This window comes from Panthera pardus, unplaced genomic scaffold, assembly GCF_024362965.1.
Source record: "Panthera pardus isolate Hobbes unplaced genomic scaffold, ASM2436296v1 HiC_scaffold_2, whole genome shotgun sequence".
Classification (NCBI taxonomy): Eukaryota; Metazoa; Chordata; class Mammalia; order Carnivora; family Felidae; genus Panthera; species Panthera pardus.
Genome location: NW_026526765.1, coordinates 120891217 through 120906714, shown reverse-complemented (window position 1 = coordinate 120906714; position 15498 = coordinate 120891217). Strand labels below are relative to the sequence as shown.

The 15498-nt window shown below is 39.2% G+C and overlaps 1 protein-coding gene across 1 annotated transcript in view; it reads left to right on the top strand.

Moving 5' to 3' along the window:
- The window catches only part of NDFIP1 (Nedd4 family interacting protein 1), a 56531-nt gene extending 52355 nt beyond the window's left edge, over window positions 1-4176 (top strand). Inside the window, exon 8 of the mRNA XM_019424549.2 lies at window positions 3055-4176. The gene's annotated coding sequence lies outside the window, so the exon portion shown is untranslated. The remainder of the gene's footprint in view (window positions 1-3054) is intronic.
- The last annotated feature ends 11322 nt before the right edge of the window (window positions 4177-15498 follow it).

Here is a 15498-nt window from a genome sequence, read left to right as displayed (position 1 = left end):
CGCTGCTCCAGAAGCACTTGTGCCTGTGAAGCCCAAAAGATTTTAAGTTGTTATTTTAACCACATATAAAATAGGAGGGAGGGGCACCTGGGTGGCTCCGTCGGTGAAACATCCGACTTCGGCTCAGGTCATGATCTCACGGTCTGTGAGTTCGAGCCCAGCGTCGGGCTCTGTGCTGTCAGTTCAGAGCCTGGAGCCTGTTTCGGATTCTGTGTCTCCGTCTCTCTCTGAGCCTCCTCCCGTTCATACTCTGTCTCTCTCTGTCAAAAAATGAATAAACGTTAAAAAAAAATTAAAATAGGAGGGAAAAGTTTGTAAGCCCTGGCATTAATGAGATAGGACGCTTTACAATTAGATGATTCCTGTGACCTGTACCTATTAGTTACCAGATATGTAAAATCGTTAAAAAAAAATTAAAATAGGAGGGAAAAGTTTGTAAGCCCTGGCATTAATGAGATAGGACGCTTTACAATTAGATGATTCCTGTGACCTGTACCTATTAGTTACCAGATATGTAAAATTTCCCCCCATATGATGCTATTTTTCCTTTTCTATGATGTTTCCCTTTCTATAAACTTCCCCCTCCTCCTTAATACTTCTCTTAATTTATTAAAGGAAGTTCACCCCAAGTTAAAGTTAAATTTGTTGGACTATGTTGTCAAGTAGCAAGACAGAGAGAGAGACAGTGTGTAAGCAGGGGAGGGCCAGAGAGACAGGGACACACAGAATCCGAAGCAGGCTCCCGGCTCTGAGCTGTCGGCACAGAGCCCAATGCGGGGCCTGAATCCATGAACCGTGAGATCATGACCTGAGCCGAAGTTACACACTTAACCGACTGAGCCACCCAGGCACCCCAGTGGTATTTTTGCTAAAAAAAGTTCATATAACATTCAAGAAGAAATGGTGGTTTTCCTCTTGAGATTAAATGATCTGTAGGCTGATGGTTCCTTTTGTTTCTGAAGTGATCCGATCTACAGTTTAGTAATGATGTCCAGAGTCCCTAACAGCCTTCTTTCCTCCAGTTGTGTTCCACCATTGTTTTTGTGACATCTTGTGAGTCAAGTCTGTCTGGACAGGCCTCCAGGTTTAAGAGAGCAGTAATAATTTTCATTTGGAGCCTGTATAGTAATTGAGATCACCCACTGTTAACCTATCTAGACTCCTTTAGTGGAATTTTATTGTTTGTTGGGTGGTTCTGACTTTGAGGGATCTAATCAACCTCTGTGGAAGCAGCATGATCTAAGGCAAGTGGTCAGATCGTTACCTGGACTATATCATATGTTCTTGCAAATTCTAGTGTTTTAATGAATAAGAACTCTTACATCATTTTTCATCTGTTAATGGAAAGTAATAAAGCTGAAGTTACTTAAAATTGTAGTAAGTCTAGCCTCATTGCAAAAACCTCCACTTGACATAGGCCTGCTGATACACTTTTTGCTTCTGCTTGGTTTTTAGAGTTCCTTATGTTCTCATGTCTTTGTCACTGTACATTCTGAGGTCTCTCAATCTAAAGAAAAGTTGTTCTTGTGTCACTATTACTGGTTTACTTGAATACCAACTGAATTTGGAATTTGGAAAAATATGAACAGTTTAAAAAACCATATATTGATTTCCTCTGTTGTAGCTTCTCTGCATTTTGTCAGCCTTTTAAAGATTTATGCAGTAGTCTAATCAGAAAAGATAGAAAAGAAAGGGCTAGTTCTAGCTTTTACAGTAACCTGGACAGGTAGAAAAGTAAGCTAAGGGTCTCCATATGAGCCCATCCAACTCTCCCTTGGTGCATGATACCACACAGTTGTTTCTCAAATATTTATGAAGTAGTGTGTGTGTCTTCAGTGTTGTTGTGTGGTTTTTTTTGCATTAACGTAGGGAGTCACTTGTACGTTTTCCTGTTAATTCCATGAAAACCAAAAACAAAAATTATTAAAACTGCATTTAAAATACAGAATATATGGGGCACGTGGGTGGCTCAGTCAGTTAAACACCTGACTCTTGATTTCGGCTCAGGTCAAGAGCCCTGAGTCAGGCTCTGTGTTAACAGCCCAGAGCCTACTTGGGATTCTCTCTCTCCCTCCCTCTCTGTCCTTCCCCTCATGCTCTCCCTCTTGTTCTCTCTCTCAAAATAAATAAATAAACTTAAAAATAATATGCAGTATATGGGCATTGTTTTGAGAGTGTTTATTTCAGTCATGTATACTCCTTTTTAAAAATCAGTTTTTTGGGGTCCCTGGGTGGTTCTGTCCATTAAGTGCCTGACTTCATTCAGCTCAGGTCATGATCTTGTGTTCATGAGTTCGAGCCCGTGTCGGGCTCTGTGCTGACAGCTCAGAGCCTGGAGCCTGCTTCAGATTCTGTGTCTCCCTCTCTCTTTGCCCCTCCCCGGCTCACGCTATGTCTCTCTCTCTCTCTCTCTCTCTCAAAAATAAATAAACATTTAAAAAAAATTAGTTTCTTTATCAAATTTTTTCAGAAATATATGCCCCACAATACATTGACTTTTTTGTCTGATTGATTGAAAGAAGTATCTGTGATACCTGTGAGTTTACAGTTATTCTTTAACTTTGCAGTGCTCTAAGTACAGCATGACATCATTGGCGTCCTTTGTGGAAATCTTCCTTGTGTGAGATCTGGCAGAATTGGCAGGGTAAACAGGAGCTTCAGGTGTATTAGGAAAATTACCTGTGCACTTGGATTCTACCGTCTCTTAGTCCCCAAGTTTCAGTCATTGCTGTGGAGGTTAAGTGCAGGATGAAGGAAGTGTTACTTGCGTTTTGTTATGTTGTTAGGACGTTTGGAGAGACAGATCGATCCCTGGCTTCGTGGGCTTTAGAGAAAGCATTCAAGTTCTTCCTAGTTCTAGAGTCCTTGGTAACTTTAAGAACTGAAATGTTAATGTTTATTGAATAGTATGATGTCAGTGTAGAGTAATCTTAAAGCTATGTTAAAATCTACTTGTGTCTGCAAACATCCTGCCTTCTTTTGTGACTACATCCTTCTCTTGGCCAAAATAACAAGCTAACTAGAGTTTCAATATTCAATATCCTTCTCTGGCAGATGTTTTCTGGCAAAGGCCTTCCTGCGTTTATGAATTCTCTCTCAAGAAGCAAGAGAACACCTGCAGGAAGTGAATCAAGATGCAGAACACAGAGGAATAATCACCTGCTTTAAAAAAATAAAGTACTGTTGAAAAAGATCATTTCTCTTTATTTGTTCCTAGGTGTAAAATTTTAATAGTTAATGCAAAATTCCATAAACTTTGAATCATTAGTGGTTAATGTTTGAAAAAGCTCTCGCAATCAAGTATGTGATGTATTAATAATGCCTTATCTATTGTTTGTAGTTATTTTAAATAGCATGAGCCTTGTCCCTGTAGTCAGTAGGGGGCAATCTTGCTTTATTCATCCTCCATCTCAAAATGAACTTGGAATTAAGTATTTTAGTGTAAGATATGTATAATGCTGGCCATTTTAAAAGGGATTTTCTCAAAAGTTCAGATTTTTGTTATGACTGCATTTCTACGCATAATCCATACTTGCTGTTAAAATTAATCTAGAAATTTATTCAGTTGTACTGTGAACACCTGGAAGCAAAATCATAGTGCAAAATGCATTTAAGGTGTCGTCAGGATTAAGTTAAGTTCTTAATTGATGAATAATAAGCATTAATTTTTTATAGTCTGTATTCTAAATTTTGCAGTACCTTATTGTTCTGTGTTATGTACCTAAGAAATTGTAAAGGTGTTGTCACTATAAAATAAAAAGGACAAGGACAATTGCAGCTTAATTACTAAAATACAGTTGATACTTTATTATTAAGAGTCCTACTCACTCTTTCTTTCTTTCTTTCTTTCTTTCTTTCTTTCTTTCTTTCTTTCTTTCTTTCTTTCTTTCTTTCTTTCTTTCTTTCTTTCTTTCTTTCCTTGTCTCCTGATGATTAGGCCAAGGGCTGGAGTAGGGAGGGTATTAGATACTAAGGAGCAAAGAAAGAATTAGTTTGGAACTTTTGAGATGATCCCTAACATACTGTAGTACTACTTGCTTTTATAATGTGTTAGCAGAAACCGATGAGTTATAAATGTAGAATGATGTGCTTTCTGCCAAGTGGTAATTCACCTTGGTTTGCTATGTTAAAACTGTAAATACAACAGAACATTAATAAACGTCTCTTGTGTAGCAACTTCTGCTGTAGATTAGTGTTTAATTTCTTGGTTTGCATTTGTTCATTGCCAAGGCAATTTTTTTCTAATCTTTATTCATACAGAGTCATGCAGAATCATTCATTAAATTAAAAAAAAAATTGGTTTGGAGCCAATTTTTTTCTTTTTCTTTTTTTTTCAGCACAAAAAGTTCCCTTCTGTTATTCTCAGTACATTCCTAAAGATGTATGTGAAAATTGGTTCTGCAAAAGATAATGGACTAAATACAGAGGAGTTGTAGAGATCTTAAATCACTCCAGAACTCCCAATTATGCTTCATTTTTTAGACCTAATCCTAGATAGTTTATTTCCAATATTTTCTGCATGTTTCTTGCCTTTGCTCTTTTTCTCATTTGAGCACTATCCACTAGTTTAAGCCCTATGAGAACCCGGCTGAGGCGAAAGACTCCTCATTCCTCCGTTTCTATTCTTGTCCCAGTTGTGTTAAATTTAAAGTCCCGTGGTTCTTACAATGTCAGCCATTTGATGTGTCCCCCCCCTTCTTCCACTTACTAAATAAAATATAAAGAACAAATGCAGCATGCAGCAAGATGGTCATGTAACTCACAGATCACCAGCGTGTATGGCAGCTGCAAATGTTCTTTTATCTCCTGCATGCAAATATCTGGGATCAGCCTCAGAAGTCTGTTTAGGGGTGTCAATATGTAATGCATAGAAGTGTAGGTTGTTTGAGAGCTAAATAGGAGAATTGAGGGCCTCCTGGATGGACATTTCAATGATCATTCCATCTTGTTTGTTATTTATAATAGTTATATATTCTTGTTCAAAAGTTATATTTTGCAGTAGATAAGCAGGGGGTTTTAATGAAAGTCTCTTTGAACCTCTTTGAAGATTTTTACATTTTGAATTAGATTATGCCAACAGTATAATTTGGAAAATTTTATAGCCTATATCGTGTTCTAAGTTTAAGAATGAATATATCTCCAACAATCATAATAAATCGGGATGCATGCAAGAGAGAACTATTGAAATTATCTTACAGGACAAAATAGAAGGTCTCTAAACCACATAAACTGGAACATTATAAACTCGCTTTGTGTTTAATCTTTAGGTCCTTGTGCCTTATTTGGTTTTGTATATTCAAAGGACTAAAACATTTGGAATTTCTATTTCTACATATTTGGTGGTCTTTAAGACTTTGTCACATGTAAATCTATAGTTTGACATGCTTTCAAAGTACTTAGAAGGATGATTTCTCCTTTTTCTTTTAAATGTTCTAAATATTAAGGTCTTTTCAGACGTGTCAAGTTGGTACCATTTGATACCTAGAGTCCTTAACTATTAGGATGGAAATATTTATACTGTCCTATTTTCGTTTTTCTCTCTCATTCTTTTCTGTCTCCCTTCGGTAGTTTCATTATTAAGAATAACCCTTTCATATGAACTATTTGAAAGGGGATACTGAGGAACCATTTATTTGGCTAAGGTGATGGAATAAACTGCCCTTGATCCTGAACTAAGGGACAACTAGGGCTTACCTATGACCACAGAGGTCCCTCATGCCTCTTACTTCTGTTCATTTGGAATTATACAAACTATGTTTAAAGGATTCTGTGTAGCAGTTTCTTTTTTTCAGAAAATTAGATTGCTTTGTGTGGGAATAAAAAGTTATTAAAATCTTGTTAAAAAATTATGAGTGAATATCTTTACTATCGGGGTCAATTTTGTTTACAGTTTTAAAGAAAACAAGATTTTTAAGGAAGTAAATGATAATACTTAAAATTTTTTGTTTGTTCATTTTCTTGTTAAGTATGACTTGGGCTCTGGCCCACCACGAGTCATTCGTGGTACATAGGAAACTTCTTTTGACCTTCACTATATTCTCCTACTAGAATATACTTTACTTAGCCATAAATTGTTTATATTTAAAGGAAGAAATAACTACTGAAAGGGAATTTCAGGGCCAGGAGAAGTGAAAATTCAGTTTAAGTGGTTGCTGAGGTGGCAAGATTCTGAGGTCAGAATCAACAGAAATGTACCCCACAAATGGAGTGTTCTTTAGTTTTGAATCCAACCCTACCACCTCTTCTCTGTGTCCGACCTTGAAGGTTAATGTGGTAGATACTGGAAAAGCACTTGGCCCTGATTCCATTATATCCCAATAATCAAATTTTAACTTCCGACATGCCAAGGCTGGACGTAGAGATGTACGTTCTTGTAAAATGTGCGGGAATATCTTATGAACAGGAAGCTGTGGCCCCTGTGCCCTACCTGAATCTGGTTCTTGGTGAAATCTCAGTGATGGATACAGGTAAGTTGTAAGATGCAGTTTAATAATTTTCAGAATCTGCTATTGTTTTCAGCTATTTAGATTTTCACATTTTTAGGCTTTGATTTAAGAAATGATGAGAGGTGTAACAAAATGCAGATAAGCTCCTATGGATGGTTGGTGCATTCTTAAAATTGTGTTTTGCATATTTTTAATGCCTAAATACTACTTGTAGTCTATAAGGTACATGAGGCGAATTGAGCGAGAGTGTTTGTTAAACCAATATTGAAGTACTCTTGCTTTTGCGTATAGCTGTATACCTTTGTATATGTGTATGGTTGTAGTCATTTAGAGTGCCCACAAAGAGAGAAGAAGTGTTCTTTGAGAGATAGCCTCTTAGTAATCATGGTTTTCTGTAGGCTTTGCTACTAAAGTGGAGAATATCTCAAAGAAATACACCAGGAATTCCTGGAGGGCAAAACAGGTTTAGGTTGAGAGTAAAAGGTTTTCAGGAAGAAAAGAGTTAGAGAAACTGATTTTGTATCATCTCTAATCTAAAAAGAGGCTATTTTATAACTCAGTTCATTGTATCACCTACAGCTTGATGGCCTTATAGAAAGACCTGTTCTTATGGGAAATCTGTGAATGGAGATTTGATCTCCTGAGGACAGTGTCCCTGTCTCTAAATTCAAAGTAATCCAACTAATGCATGGCATTTTGATCCTTCCAGTCCTCCTGTTATTTTTAGAATTTGAAACTTGTAGGATATGTCACTCAAGTTTTGGTTTAAACCCTGTTTTTACTTAAAAGTCTTTCGTCACCAAAAAGCATTGTTTTCTGATGGTGAGAGTTTTAACTCTTAAGTTCAATTGGTGAATTACTAAGATGTAAACTGAAAGGCAAATCTCTTAAACCTGAATATAGAATATATGAAATGTATGAAATATATGCCAGTTTCATCCAAGTCAGAAACTGAGATGCATTTGTGTGAAACAGACCTCTCCCAATCCTGCTTTGTATGTTGTTCTTCCTGTTCTAAAAGTGATTAGTTTTTACCATTTATATGGGAAATGAAATGTTTTACAAACTTCCCCATCCATGTGTGATTGCAGGTTTATAGACACCAAAGTGGTGTCCTTTAAGTCTTACAAAGATAAATGCTGAGGCTCTGAGGAGACAGTAGTCCTTGTTCATTAGTTGTCTGGGAGTTTCAAGAGTGGTAGAGAAAGCCTGGGAAACAAGAAAATGGGTCAGAAACCTAAGACAAATCTCAAATAGAAAAGGTGATTTCTTGACACAAAGCATTATCAGCTAAACTACAACTAAGCACGGGCTGCCCTCTGACTATGAAACAGCCTGATTCTTCTCTGAAATTCATCCAGAGCTGCAGTGATTTTCCACCTTGCAGAGTTAGGGTTTGCATTCATGTCCCCTACTGAGAGCTGCTTCCCCCATTTAAGCCACTTACTTCCTGAGCCAAGTAGAGGATTGAAGCAACCTATTATCATAACTTGGCTAGAGTTACACTTGATGAAACCTCCTTCTTTTCTTTTGCACAACAGTTAGAAATGCCTTAAATGTCCCCTTATGTGAGGTTTTAGAAAGAATTTTGCCATCTGCTTACTGATTTCACATCTTTATTTTGATGGGACATTTCACAGGCTGTATTTGGCAGTCACTGAGTTCAGATGTCATTCTGGTTATTTGGGCATGTTCGTTTCTTCTCTGATGATCAACTTGAGCGATTTTTACATTGATGATTTCTTTCCAGTTGATATTTTAATTGGAATTTCAGATTATTAGTAAGTGAGCCACTTGATTTCTTGGATCAGTATTTTTACCAACCCTTTTATTACGAGCATCATTTGGTAGCATGTAGTTTTTAAAAAAGTGGATATTGGTGGCCGAAAGAAGCAAAATTAGCAGTCCATGTTTTTCTAGGTTTGACTCAGTGACTCTCAAACCCTGGATCTGTGTACATATCATGTATATGAGAAAAACCTTTTTTGGGGTTGTTCTGTATGTTTTCCCTGAGGCTGTATGTGTGAAATGGGGTTTAATCTGTAGGTAGGTCTCCCACCCATTTTTGGCACAAGCCCATCTGTGATTTGGCAGTTTCCTAGATTTGGTATTGAAACAAAACTTTGTTTCTCTAACATCGATCTTGTAGAATTGTAAATAGTCAGACTTGGTTCCTGCAGCAAGCAGTACCATAGAGCTTCCAAATAAGGATCATGGTGGGTAAGTACTCATCTTGAGCCTTCACTTTCCATAGAAGGTTGAATAGAAGAAATTTGTAGAGCTGTGTACCTACCTACACTTAAAAGTAAGAGTTAATTTTTCATTAGAATATTTTCAGGGCATTGTTTGCTGGGTAAGATCAGAATTAGTTTGTCTTCAAAATAGGTCTGTAGGTCTTCTCAAAGCTCATGGCTACAGTACTTTCCTCTGTTTTATGGCAGGACTGTGGGAAGGAGTATGTTTGCAGAACAACTGGGAAAGCCATAGAGAAATTAATTGCTAGAATTAATTTGGCTAAGAATGATTGTGGACTCTTCCTCGGATGTCCTTAAAATAAAGTAGATTGTTGTCTGTTTGAAATGGTTTAAGGGTAAAGGAAAAGGAATGGATTAGCGGGCCCCTTAAAATCCCCAAGAGCTCTAGAGGTTTGTATGTGGCCTATGTCAGTGACAGATGGAGTAGTAAGTTGGACAGATGTCACATCTGCTGTTCTCAAGGCCATGCTTATTTTTAATGTGGTGACCTTATGGGAGCATTGTCCTAGATAGTCTGCAAGAGGGAGAAGAGTGTGTCTAAACTTCTGGTAAACCTAACTTGGGAGGCATATTACCTGCTACTACATAGGTTTTAGGATCAAATAAGTTACACTTTGCTCAGAATTCCAAAATGAGAAAACAAAAAGCAACCTCAAGTTTCTGAAGCCATTTTTCAAACCTCTGTATATTCTGAGGGAATTTTGTTTAGGTGGTATTAGTAAATGTTACCTTTACGAATCCTTCCCCTAAGGGACTATGGCAAGAAGAAAGAAAGCAGATTAGGTGGGTAAGGAGGGCCCTAGAGGAAATGAAGTCTGACTTGTTAAGAAAGGACTGATAGAAGAGGGTAGCAAATCGGTTCCTTTTGTTCTTTGCTCCTGCTTTAATCCTTTAGACTCACAGGATAAAATTGCCAGCTAATTGCTAGGAGCCTCCTATAAAAGAGGATTGGCCTAAATTGAAGAATAAACTTAGAGAGTGACTAAGGATTTTTTTTTTAATTCCTCCTTTATTCGGGTCACTTTTCTTTACATATGATTATGTCTCCAAGAAGTGGTTGGATACCCTCTTGAGAGGTTTTCTTTTCAAAAAAGAAAGAAAAAAGTCCCTGAAATTCCATAGACTCTCTTCCCCCTCACTGTAGCCTTTTTGTAAGAGTATGATGAACTGAATTCACTAGACAATAGTTTAAATTAAAAAAAAAAAAAAAAAGACAACTGTGTTGCATAGCGGCATTTTTATACAAGTAACTGATTGGTAGAAGTATATTGACCATTTTTAAGTGCAATCTGATCTTTCAGCAGGAGATATAATTGAAGTGTCAGAGAATTTAATCTGCGTACAGACACTGAGGACAAATGATTGTGTTTTTATCTTGGTGCCAGTCTCCAATCATTTCCTCATTGGGTACTTATTTTCAAATAATACCTGATCCATCCAAAAACAGTATGCTAAAAATTGTCATTAAAACATATCAAGTTTTAATAGCAAGCCATGGATACTTTTACTGCCCTTGATTTATTGCCAGGTGTATTTTCTTAGAAGGAAAGGTAAATAAATGTGTTCTGCAGAAAATACGTAGTGTAAGTCAGTCCCAGTAGCGGTTAGGCTATTATTTTTTAACTAGATGGTGAAGCATTTACACACTTAGTTTATTAGTGACCTTCCCATAAAATTTTTAGGAACACAGGGCCAAGCAGAGGTCATAAGTTTATCCAAGCTGGCCTTGTGGAGCACTGCTTTGGGTGACATCACACAGCTGAAGAGAAGCCAAGACACCTGCCCCACATCTTCACATTCCAAATGGCCTTGGCTGTACCTCCATCTACAGGGCTTTATTCCCTTCAGAAAGACTTATGGGTGAAGTTTAGATGATCACCTGTGTCCAAACTGATAAAACTACTTTGGAAAACAAAGTTCTACTTTTATGTATTATAAATCCTTGTGCCTTGGCTTTTTAGTTTTAAATCACTTAACTGAGATATGACTGACATACAAAAAGCTATATATATTTTTTTTTTTAAATTTTTTTTAACGTTTATTTATTTTTGAGACAGAGAGAGACAGAGCATGAACGGGGGAGGGTCACAGAGAGAGGGAGACACAGAATCTGAAACAGGCTCCAGGCTCTGAGCTGTCAGCACAGAGCCCGACGCGGGGCTTGAACTCACTGACCGCGAGATCATGACCTGAGCCGAAGTCGGACGCTTAACCGACCGAGCCACCCAGGCACCCCAAAAAGCTATATATATTTATTTAATGTAGACAACGTGAGTTTGGAGATAAGTCAATCTATGCCATAAACATCCAACACCTTCAAAAGTTTCTTTTTGCTTTCTTTATCACCATCTATGTTCTTTCTTTTTTTATTTTTTGGTGATTACAAAAAAGATCTCCCTTTTAAAAAAAATTTTTTTTTAAGTTTACTTATTTATTTTGAGAGAGAGCACGAGTTGGGGAGGAAGAGAGAATCCCAAGCAGGCTCCGCACTGCCAGCACAGAGCCTGATGTGGGGCTCAAACCCACGAAGCCACAAGATCATGACGTGGGCCAAACCCAAGCATCAGACTCAACTGACTGAGTTACCCAGGCACCTCAAGATCTGCCTTCTTAGCAAAATTTTAAATGCACAATACAGGGCTGTTAACTCTGGGCACTACGCTATATAGTAGATGGCTAGGACTTAGTCATCTTGCATAGCTGAAGTGCTCTGACTTCTTGGATACAGATGTTTTAGGCCTTTATTTGATAAATATTTACGAGCTGATTATGATGTGTATGACCTTGCACTGGCTATAGCACATGCAAGCTTTGTAGAAGAGAGCCCCTGGTTGCAAGGAGGTTCTGGCCAACGGTGAGGGCTGGGCAGGACACAAGACAGTGGCTCCTGTCCAGGAATCTTAATAACACCATAATTTTCTCTGCCTTACTTGCATAGCAGTGGGAGAATCTGTTTATACATTACCTGCCTCAAATTTCGTTTTCACCAGAAGGGCACTAAAGATCTTCATAAAACCAAATACCCTTCAAGGAAAGAGAGATTATTGCCACCTGGGGAAGCCACAGCTGCCCAAAGAGCCAACAAGGTTGGAGGAGGGTGCATCTCAGGGTGCTGTGAGTCTGGGACCTGGAAAACCAGCTGCAAAGGGAGGTGCAGGCCTGAGTGCACTGAGCTGGGACTTAAGCCCTCACTCCCCATTTCCTAGCTGTGCAACCTAGGTCATTCGCTTGCCTTAGCCAAGCTTTGTTTTCCTAACCTGTGTTCTGGAATATTTTCTCACAGGCCTGTTTTTAGTTCTAAATAGGATAATGTAGGTAAAGTGCCCAGCACATAGAAGATAGCTCTTTGCAGCTCTTCAGCCAGCTACAGCACTGGGTCCAAGGACGGAACGTTAAAAACCCAAACCTATAATTCAAACCAAGGGCATTCATTTCCTTCTCAGGACCACGTGGCTTCCATAAGTTCTGCCTTTCCTCATTCTTTCTTTCCTAAAGGCTGTCATTAGCCCATCCCTGATAAATCAGACCACTCTTTTCCTCCTAAATTCCTGCTGCCCAAATGAGACTATGACTTACCCTTGCTTTTCTGGTAATACCATCTTGTGTTTATGGAGGACCTTATATTTGTGTACATGTTCATTTGATCCTCACAGATTACCATAAAAGGGATTATTGAGCGTTCTTTACCACCAAGCAACAAAAACCTCCCTCCTCCTGGCAAATAATCTTTCAACACTCAGTCACATCAAAACACTCTATAAATCCAATAAACTCTGATTCTCATTTCCTTTCCTGAGTTCTACAGGCTGAGATTCTGGCCTCCTTTTTTCTTTGGCCATTTGTAGTTCAAGATTTCCCATACACTATCTTTGTGTAGATTTCGGTCTTCAAAGCGTCCTTTGAACCTCTTATCCTCCTTGTTTCTTTCTGCACTTGCCTTAAATTCTTTGCTACTTTCCCCACTCTTCACATATCTTCTTTGCCTGCTTCCCTGCACCTCCCCCAACAAGCTTTCCAGTACTTCTTAGATGACTACTTCTCTTGGCCTTTTCCGGTTCTAAATTCCTACACATCTCTTTTGTATGACCATAGATAGGGCCATTTTCTCCATAGCCACCTTTCCCCTCCTTTTCTCTGCATCTTGCCTCGGCCACGTCAGCCTTGTTACTCCCTGCCTTCCTGACCATCGCACTGCTCCACCCAACAAGAAAGTCATATGCTTTGTTTTCCTTCCTGAGCCCCCCTCCCAGGGTGGTTGCTTCTGGCCTGTGTGTGTGTGTGCCTCCCTCACTCCGCCCTGTAAACCCAGGCCTGCCCACGTACAACCTGTCTGTCTTCTCCTTTTATTTGGGATCTGGGGAGCTTCTCACAGATATGGCCCTGGTCACAGGATCCATGTGCTCACCTCTCCATGTCCCTTCTGTGTGAGTTTGGTTTGTCTTTAGGTAGAAGACATCGAGGTGTCCTCTGCACCATGTTCTTCCTTGCTTTACAGGAACAGAAGTGACTTCCACGGGAATGTGTGGTGAGCTCGAGGTCCCTATGGAAAGCACCTGACAGTTGGCTAGCCCCAATCTGCAGAATCCTGTTGATGTTTCTGAACTACCTTCCAGGAAACGCTGGGATCCTGCAAGCTTCTAATTGGGATTTTATCTTCTAAAAATATCTTTAATCCTTAAGAAATAGAATAAAATGCCTTTATTCAAATGTGTATTCAACCGGTGTAGATACCTGTGCTCTTATTTACAGTCTTAAGTGGAGGGAGAATTAAAATTGAACATATAAATGAGTTGAATAAAAGCACTATTTTATCTGCTTCATAGTTGGGGTATCAATAAGATTTTGTTTATGAAAGATTCTCCAGCTGAAAGAAAAGGCTGGAAAACCACTGTCCTACATGAACACCCCAACTCCTCTCTCACTTGGCCTGAAACTGTTGGGCCATCATACAGTTGTTGTTTTTTTTTTTTTTTTCTCTCTTGATCTTACAGGGGTCTCCAAAAATACCCTGATTTGGGGGCACCTGGGCCGCTCAGTCAGTTAAGTGTTCGACTCTTGATCTTGGCTCAGGTCATGATCTCACGGTTCATGAGATTGAGCCCTTCTTCAGGCTCTGCGCTGACGGTGTGAGCTTGGTTGAAATTCTGTCTCTGCCCCTGCCCTGTTCGCGTATACTTGCGCTCTTTCTCTCTCTCAAAATAGACTTTAAAAAAAAAGTTTTGCAAAAATTAGCCAACAAGTCTAAAATTCACCTCTACTCCTCTACCCCCCCCCCCCCGCCAAATTAACTGTTTGTTCTTTTTCAGCCTGGTTTTTGTAAGTTTATCACTTTAACATAGTGTAGTCCTAGCCTAGTACAGTCTACTGAGATGAGGTCGCTTATTATGCCATTCTGTGTATGTCAAGCATTAAAATTTTTTAGTCTTTTTGCTGTCCTGGAGATTCTCTTGCCTTTTCCTACTTTTCAGCAAGTTCTAATGAATCCTAAATGATAGTGTTTTATCGTGTGTGTGTTTTTTAAGTCTATTTATTTTGAGAGAGAGAGCTCACATGTGTATATGAGCAGGGGAGGGGCAGAAAGAGAGGGAGAGAGAGAATCCCAAGCAGGCTCCACTCTGTTAGTGCAGAGACTGACCTGGGGCTTGATCCCATGAACCATGAGATCATAACCTGAGATAAAATCAAGAGTCGATGTTCAACTGACTGAGCCAGCCAGGTGCCCCAATGATAGTGGTTTTTAAGCCAACCTCTAATTCTTTCTACTATTTCATTGATAAGGACAATAACTAGGCTTTTGCAGCAACTATAGTAAAGGCTTCCTATATGCTTTTTGTCTTTCATTGACAGGGTGTCTAAAAGAGATCAAGTTCTCCATACATCTGAAATTCACTTCCAATTCTTTGTCTCTAGGGATTAAACTTACAGTAAATATGTACATTATTGTGCTGCAGATGCCTATCACAGACAGTAACGGGTACCATGTATTGACCATTTACCATGTGTCAAATATGCTGCTTCATTCTTTATGCATATTACCTCATTTAATTGCCTTTGAGGTAGATAGTACTATTATCCTTATTTTATACTTTATTTATTTTTTAGTGTTTATTTATTTTTGAGAGGAAGAGAGCATGAGAGGGAGGGTCACAGAGAGAGGGAGACACAGAATTCGAAGCAGGCTCCAGGCTGCTGTCAGCACAGAGCCCGACACAGGGCTCGAACCCATGTACTGTGAGATCATGACCTGAGCCGAAGTTGGACAGTTAACCGACTAAGCCACCCAGGTGTCCCCTTATTTTATACTTTAAAAAAGGGAGGCTCAGAGAGGTTAGCTGACTTGCACCTTAGGGCTCTTAAGTGGGAAGCCCAAGACTAATTTGGTTTATGCTGTCGGAGCACAGCTGTCATGCTGTCGGAGCATGAACTCCATATGGTGATATGATACCTGCCCCTCCTATGAGTGCATCTGCTTCTATCCCCTCTTTTTATCCTCCTTCTTGATCCACTCTTTAACACTATTCCTTTCTCTTCCCCCAGAGCTCCTAGCCTGCCAACTTGGCTTCATTGGAGGTGGCAGTGGGGGGCTTCTGGCCTGGAGACATGGAACATCTACTCTTCCACACCTGCCTGAGATGTCCTCTGGTCTTTGAATGTTGACCTCAGACTCCCCAGCTTGGACCGGAGAGTTATTTATTCTCCTTCTAAGCCAATGAGGCAGGCCTGGATGATGATATGAATCTTTCTAGCCATGGCTCAAATGAAATGATTTTTCAGGCTCTTAGAGCTAGAGAGATAGG